The sequence below is a fragment of the Ipomoea nil genome, unplaced genomic scaffold, assembly GCF_001879475.1.
Source record: "Ipomoea nil cultivar Tokyo-kokei standard unplaced genomic scaffold, Asagao_1.1 scaffold3256, whole genome shotgun sequence".
Lineage (NCBI taxonomy): Eukaryota > Viridiplantae > Streptophyta > Magnoliopsida > Solanales > Convolvulaceae > Ipomoea > Ipomoea nil.
Genome location: NW_017619684.1, coordinates 174,327 through 183,305, shown reverse-complemented (window position 1 = coordinate 183,305; position 8,979 = coordinate 174,327).

Here is an 8,979-nt window from a genome sequence, read left to right as displayed (position 1 = left end):
TATATTTTATTGGGAAGAGAGATTTTGTAGAAATTGGGCGGAAAGTTAAAATTTCAGAATTTTGTTTTTATATATAGTATAGATATAGATTGCAATAGGAATTGTATTACACTATTTTATAATTTTAGAATAAAATTTTTACCAAGAATTATTGTACGAATGAGAAAGTAGAAATAAATATATTTTATTGGGAAGAGAGATTTTGTAGAAATTGGGCAAGAAGTTAAAATTTCAAGATTTTGTTTTTATATATAGAATAGATATAGATTGCAATTGGAATTGTATTACACTCTTTTATAATTTTAGAATAGAATTTTTACCCAGATTTATTGTACGATTGGGAAAGTAGAAATCAATACATTTTATTGGGAAGAGAGATTTTGTAGGAATTGGGCGGGAAGTTAAAATTTCAAGATTTTGTTTTTATATATAGTATAGATAGATAGTATAGATATAGATTATAATTGGAATTGTATTACACTCTTTTATAATTTTAGAATAGAATTTTTACCCAGAATTATTGTAAGATTGGGAATGTAGACATCAATACATTTTATTGGGAAGAGAGATTTTGTAGAATTGGGCGGAAAGTTAAAATTTCAGTATTTTGTTTTTATATATAGTATAGATATAGATAGTATAGATTTCAATATGAATTGTATTACACTATTTTATAATTTTAGAATAGAATTTTTACCTAGAATTATTGTACGAATGGGAAAGTATAAATCAATATATTTTAATAGGAAGAGAGATTTTGTAGGAATTGGGCGGGAAGTTAAAATTTCAGGAGTTTGTTTTTATATATAGTATAGAGTATAGATTGCAATAGGAGTTGTATTACACTATTTTATAATTTTAGAATAGAATTTTTACCTAGAATTATTATACGAATGGGAAAGTAGAAATCAATATATTTTATTGGGAAGAGAGATTTTGTAGGAATTGGGCGGGAAGTTAAAATTTCAGGAGTTTGTTTTTATATATAGTATAGAGTATAGATTGCAATAGGAATTGTATTACACTATTTTATAATTTTAGAATAGAATTTTTACCCAGAATTATTATACGAATGGGAAATTAGAAATCAATATATTTTATTGGGAAGAGAGATTTTGTAGGAATTGGGCGGGAAGTTAAAATTTCAGGATTTTGTTTTTATATATAGTATAGATAGATTGCAATTGGAATTGTATTACACTATTTTATAATTTTACTGAGAATTATAATTACACTATAACTTTGGAAGAATAATTTTAGAATAGAATTTTTAGTGAGAATTATTGTACGATTGGGAAAGTAGAAATTAATATATTTTATTGGAAAGAGAGATTTTGTAGGAATTGAGCGGGAAGTTAAAATTTCAGGATTTTGTTTTTATTTATAGTATAGATTGCAATATGAATTGTATTACACCATTTTATAATTTTAGAATAGAATTTTTACCCAGAATTATTGTACGAATAGGAAAGTATAAATCAATATATTTTATTGGGAAGAGAGATTTTGTAGTAATTGGACGGGAAGTTAAAATTTCAGGATTTTGTTTTTATATATAGTATAGAAGTATAGGTTGCAATTGGAATTGTATTACACTATTTTATTATTTTAGAATAGAATTTTTACCCAGAATTATTGTACGAATGAGAAAGTATAAATCAATATATTTTATTGGGAAGAGAGATTTTGTAGGAATAATTAATATAAAACTAATAATTTTTCATTACAAATAATGGAGAGAATCAACATATATGAAGATTTAGTGAATGGAATTTGAGAAAACTCTATGAAATGACCAATATGTCTCTCAATCATTTGAAATATTAAGTGCAATCATTTCTATAACCGTCTCAAAAAAGTCATTTAGAGGTGGTTATGTATAATCGCCGCTATGTATATGTCGCTAAATAGTCAGTTTGTTGTAGTGATACATATAGTTTTTATTATTCCACCTGTTAAAATCTTCTCTCTTTTTATGGATTGCATGGGAGGGATAATCTCGGCCTCTCGGAGAGGCAAGACCGTACTTTATAGGCACTGGCAATGTAACACATCATGGTCTATCTCACAACACTAAGAATATCTTCTTTGAAGCGCATTACTAATAATTTATTGTCTTCTTTAGGTTGAGGAAAAAGGACATTGTCGATCGCCTTCTTCCTTATAAAAAATGACATGGTATCGTTTTTTACTAGTTGGTTACCGATAAAAAGGACTTGATTGCATTGTTTCATTGACTTTAAGTATTTAATTGTTACTTTTTAAAGTTTAAGGGACTGATTTTTTTATTATTATTTTTTTTGGTATAAAGTTTAAGGCTTATTTAACCATTTTTTTAAAAATATTTTTTTAAGTATTAATTTTTCAAATTTAATATATATATATATATATATATATATATATATATATATATATATATATATATATATATATATATATCTTTAGAAATATTTCATTAAACTATAATAATAAAGTAATGGCATCTATGTGGTGAGTGGTTTTATTATGACCCTATTTGGTAAATGGCTGTTAGCCGTTAGCTGATTGTGTTAATTAGAGGTTATAACTAGTTGATAACATTAGATGTTGTAGAAAAGTGTTTGGTAAATTAACTGTTAGCTGATAGCTTTGGTATAATTTCTTTTTTGAAAAAGCTAATTGAAAAAGTTGCTTGAAGTAGTTTTTTGAATTTTAGCATTTTGGAGTTGCAAAAAGCTAATTAACAAAACACTTATATTGATATTTTAACTAAATCAAACAATTAATAGTGGTCAAATAAGTCAAAATTGACCTGTAGGCCAATATTTTACCAAACAGGGCCTATGTGTTTGTTATACATCTATGCTGAGTTGTTTAATTGTGTCTTTGATATATATTGTTGAAGGCATTAAAGTAGTTGCAACTATATATGTTTAATTAATGATATAAATTTACCAAGGATCTTGTGGTCCACTGGTATCAAGTTGCTCATCTATGTGGGGGTGGTGGGTTTAAGTCTCAGTGGATGTCATTATAGTGACATTTGATGTAGTAGCTTATATATGTGGATGTCTCCTTCCCTTAAAATGAAAAAAATGATATAGATTTATTTTTCTCTAAGCAGTCTACTAATTATGTAGATCAGGATATTGCACGGAAAGCAGTTTTGATGTCAGATTATAAGAAGTGACATGTCACTCCGCTTTCTTTTATTATTAATGCTATGTATTTTTTATTTAATATAAGGTCTTTTATTTATTTTCAAAAATAATAAAGTAATGGTATTATGAAATTAACACAATTACACATCAAAATCTTGTGCTTATCAACTATCCCTAACAATTGTCTCATGTTTTTCAAGGAATCAAAATTGCACACTGAATACTTTTGTTAGTAAGAGATGATAAAGTTGATAAAGCATAATTTTTATATATGAATAGTCATGAGTTTGATTCTTGTCATAATTTTCTTGTTTGAGTCTATTGCACAAGGTTTCTCTAATGTGGGTTACCTTTCTTATATGATTTGTAGACTATTTGTGAGTCCTATTATATGAGAGTGAAACAATGTACTCTATCGGATAGTGACTAGAAATTTTTCTCATTACCCCAAAAAAAAAATCACTTTCACGTATAGATAATTTTTCTTTGTCACCTAAAAACCTTTTCCAATTAAAGTTGTGTGTATAATTTAAATTGAATTCAAATTAGCTTAAGGGCAACCTCAATGGCAATTGTTTTTGTTTGCAAAAAAAAAAAAAAAAAAAAAAATAGCAGTTTTTTTTTTTTTTTTTTTTTTTTTTTTTTGGTTTTAGAGATGCCAACTAGGAGAGAAATGAGGGAAAGAGGGGAATGAAAAATTAAAAAAAAAAAAAAACAAAAGCAAAGCAGTTAATGCGCTAACGGGCGAGTGCAGTGGCTAGGCGCTGTCAGGGACGGAGCCAGAAATTATGTTGAGGGGGGGGGGGGGCAAAGAAGTAGGGCTGGATTCAGTGGTGAATCCGGGAATTTTTTTCTGTGGGAGCAAAAAATTAAAAGAAAAGAGAAATTTTGAAAAAACAAAATGAAACACTTAAGTATAACAATAAATATTGTTGGATATAGCGAAAATAAAACATATTAAAATTTTATAAAAATATTTATAACAAAATATGAAACATAATTAATTTGATAAAACAATTCGAATATAAAACACATTATAAATTACACATCCCATTATTAATATAAAGAAAGTTATATATACATCTCATTATTAATATAAAAAAAGTGATATATACATCTCATTATTATTATAAAAAAGAAAGACATCTCATTATTAATATATATGTATGGATGCCAAAATTTAATTGTGTTGAAGCAAAGATGTAGAAGATTGTGACCTTGCATTAATATAAAAAAAAGTGATATATACATCTCATTTGTTGTAATAAAAAGAAGACAAGAATCGGAGAAGAAGGGAGACCAAGAATGGAGAGAGAATGCCCATGTCTTATTCATTCTTATGGCAATATATATATATATATATATATATATATATATATATATATATATATATATATATATATATATATATATATATATATATATATATATACAAGGTAAGCATAAATATGTACTAAATATGAATAAGTACATCAGTTACAATATGGCTGTTACAACATGAATAATAATGTCCACAATAAGTATATTATTTATAACACTCCCCCTTGGACATTATTTGACCACGATCTTGTCTCGTTAAAAACTTGCTAGGAAAACCCTGTGGGAAAAATCTAAACAAGAAAAGAGTACAAGGTATATGGATAGCATACATTCATGCCTCATTAAAAACTTCACTAGGAAAACCACGTGGGAAAAAACCTAGTTGAAGAAAAGAGTACATGATATATGTAAAAACATATATTGTATTGGTCGCCTCATTAAAAACCTTAACTTAAGAAAACCCTGTGGGAAAAACTTAGTTAAGGGAAAAAGAGTACAACCGTGAGCCTTCAAGGCATAATCGGCATAATCTTCAGGATTTTGGGATTTGTCTACTGAAGCAATTATTTTGCAACATTTTCCCATTTAAATTATTATATCATACTCATGCCTCGTTAAAAACCACACTCAAAAACCCAATGGGAGAAAACTAGTGAGGAAAGAGTACATGATATTTATGTATTTATGTGTTGCAAATAGTGCGCAACTGTTAGTCTTTTATGACTTAATCTTCAGGATTTTACATTCAATCTTCCGGATTGATTCGAGTAGATGTACTTCCCGTCTCCCCCTGAAGATAACAATCTTCAAGTTCTACATATATTTCAAAATTTGAAGAGATGGATTGGACAGATCTTCTGGATTGTCACTAGAGTAGTGTACAATAATCTTATGGCTCTTCTAGAGCTCATATAACATTTGTGCAACACAAGTGTTATTGTCCTCATTTTGAACATTTAAAGAAATTCATTGTATAACTAGTTTGGACTTGGCATTGCGGGGATCAAACAGTCAGTACCCAAGTAGCCTATTAAAACCGTATCATGGTTTCTTACATACATGTCATGTCTTTGTATCTCGAAGATACCGGACGATATGTTAATCATTATTCAAGTACTTCATTTGTAGGGGGAGCACTAAATTTTGCTAGCAGTTGCGTCGCAAATATGTTGCGATTATGGAACTTCTGGTTCTAAAAATGGTGCTCCAACGATAATGAAGTAAGGGACTTCGAGTCCAAAAAGGTTCCTTATCTGCTTCAAGAGATTATTAGGCAACCTTTAGTTTGATAAAAACATGACACTTATATGCATTATAGACATGTGAAAAAACAATTTTAGATGTAGGCTGACTGGTGTATATAAAAAAAAATCTTCAAAGAAAAACTCGATCTTCAAGTCGAGATAATACTTATAGCTTTCACAAGCTTTTTATTTGAAAAATCCCAGTCTTTAAACATGAACTAACATTATCAAGCTCTTTATATATTTCATTGATGTTTACACCATCAATCTTGACTGAGATAATAAATAATAAATAAGTTCATTATCAACCCTTTATCGAGAACACAATGGTACATATTATTCCCTCAATGAGGATATTAACTTCATTCGCAACCCTTTAAAGAGTAAATAATGACACGTAATAATACTTAAATAAATCCTCATTTCGAGAATTATGAATCCATTCAGGATTTCTCAAAAAAAATTAACTGCATATCTAAATTTATTATTCTGCCAATTGTATTATGTAGCGGAACTTAATGCCATTTACCGTGGGAGAGTATATTTTATTAAAATCAATTAAGGGTCTCTGCGTGAACCCATATGCTACAAACTCGCTTCATATTCTATCACCTCATTATTCTTGCTTATTTCTCTTTCATGCACACACCCATTTGTAACCTTCAGGGTTAACGCTCAACGGTGTAATGTTATAAAGAGAATTTTTCATTTTAGTGAACGAGCTATGCCTTAATTGCTCCTTTATACGTTAAATAGTTATGACACTTCCGGTGCCTAACTCTGGATCCAGATTATCATATAACGAGCAATTTGTAATGGCAATTGTGTTGTCGACAACTATAACCTTTATATAAATGTCTCCCATATTTGTAAAAGTAATGGCAATTTCTAAAACAACCAGATTCTAGACATTTCCCAAAGATATTTTGATATGGCCGTTCCACATCCCTAGTATTGTGTTTGTTTGGTGCACCAATAAATTTTACTAGGGTTTTTCGTCATCTGGACGAATGTCTGCAGGACATAATTGTTCAATGCTATTTCAAGAGTGACAATATTTCTTTACTAGATCTAGTATTATGATTCATATCTTTTTCATCGATAGATCTCCTACACTTCTGGCGTTAAGGAGTATCGGTAGATATATTTGGTCCATGTTGGGGAAGGTACATGGAACCTAGTCACTCTTTTATGATCGGTATGATCAATAGATGTATTTGGCATATTTTTTGCTAAATTTTCGCAAATAGATTATCTTCTGAACTTCCAGTTCAGTCTAACTAATACGTGGATTTAAATAGTGAAGATGTTTTCATTCTATGAAATTTCTTGGCATTCCATTAAAAGCTACGGAGTAGTATATTATCTCCCCCTAATGCCGAGAAACCATCTTCATTATTAATGCAGTCAACGTACCCCATTATATGTATTGATCCCCTATCATGGGCTTTCGGTATTTAATCGATAGACGGATGTTTCTTTGATAGCCCTTTTAGAGGTACGTTGTGGTGGTGATATATAAAAAAATAGACTGCGCACTAAAAATAACGCAAATAGAGAAATATTACTTTTGAAACCACGTATTAGGTGAAAAGGGGGGTATATAGCAATCATTGAGGGATTGATTTGTGATATGCAGTGAGTTGGGTAAAAAGAACTTGACTCGTAGTAATGTCATAGCAATTCTTCGGGGATTGATGGGATAGGTGGACCATTTTCGATCAAGAATTTATCGTCAAAGTTCATCCTAAAGGGTGACTTAGAGAATTAAAGTCCTTAATTTACCTTCTGGGCAAATAAATATACAAAAAAATGAGGGCTATAAATTTAAATATCATATGCCCAAATCTCATGTCAAAGAGTTTCTATAGCAGAAACTAACACTGTAAACATGTCATAGCCTTTAATTGTTATCATATGCAAGCTAAGGTTTAGCAACGACAGGTGCAACCTAACATTGAGAATTCATGCTATTTTCCACTTATAAGTTGGGTGATAAATCTCAATAGCTATGACCTATAGCAAATCATAAATTCCCAACAAGAGAAATAACAAAATCTCTTATATATGAACATAATCAAGAGATTATATGCTAAATGATGTCAATTAAAGAGAAGCACATGCAATATGTGATATAATTGTCCATTATGTCTTGGACACCAAAAACTCAATTTAGTCATGCACATCATATTTGGTACACACAAGGCATGACATGACAAGAGATATTCTTATTAATTCATAAATTAGAAAAATGAGAGAAGTACCGTTCGCCGAAGAATAATGAGCACATGTTTGCTTGCCGGGCCCATTCATTCCTATTTTTGGGGAGTCAAAAACAGTACTTTTCCAAGCAAGCTCTCATTTTATCTCATAGTTTCATACAAGTATGAAAGCATCACAAAATAGCAAGATATACAAGCTGAAAACAGCAAAAATTTTCAGAATTGTGACCTGAATTTCAGAATTTTCTGGGGAAAAATGGTAACACATTTTGGCACAAAATTTTTCAGATATTTACTTCATCAAATCTAGAACGTACACAAAAATTTTCATGCCAATCCAAGGTCTAAAAGTATTTTTTCCGAAATTTTTCCCAACATTGCTCCAGGCAGAAAAATAATTGACAGCACACTGCCAAAACTTTACAGAATTTTCTGGGGTAACTGGAGCATATTTTCAACAAAAACTTTTTATAGATATCAAATGACACAATTTTAGGTTCTCCAAGAAAAATTTCATTCCAAAAGGAGTTCAAGAAGTGTTTTTCACGAATTTAATTTTCAAACTGCGCCGGTCAGAATTTTCAGGCAGTGATTACTATTAAAAAATTTCACAATTTGTTTGCTTCAGGCAAACCATCATGATGTGAGTCTTTTTCAAAAAAAAAAATCATGATGTGAGTCAATTTTGACTTTTGGACAGTAGCATAGCATTAGAAATAGAAGTTGCAAACTTCATTCATGAGTCATAAATCACCTTAAAGATCAATCCCATTTGAGGTCTTCTAGACCTTTATTAAAAACGATCCGATGACCAAGCATATTGCCAAGTAGGAAAGGCTCGGAACTCATAAAGTACATTCCTACAAAAAAACTAAAATTTTGATGTCTTTTTAAAAAAAATGACATTCAAAATACTTATTATAATCTGGTCATGTACTACTACAGGAGTACAAGGTGACTATCACATATGACAATGAGACCCACACTATTTTAAATTATTTTTAGTTATGTACTTCTACTAGAGTACAACGATTTCATGTACCATCCGAAAAA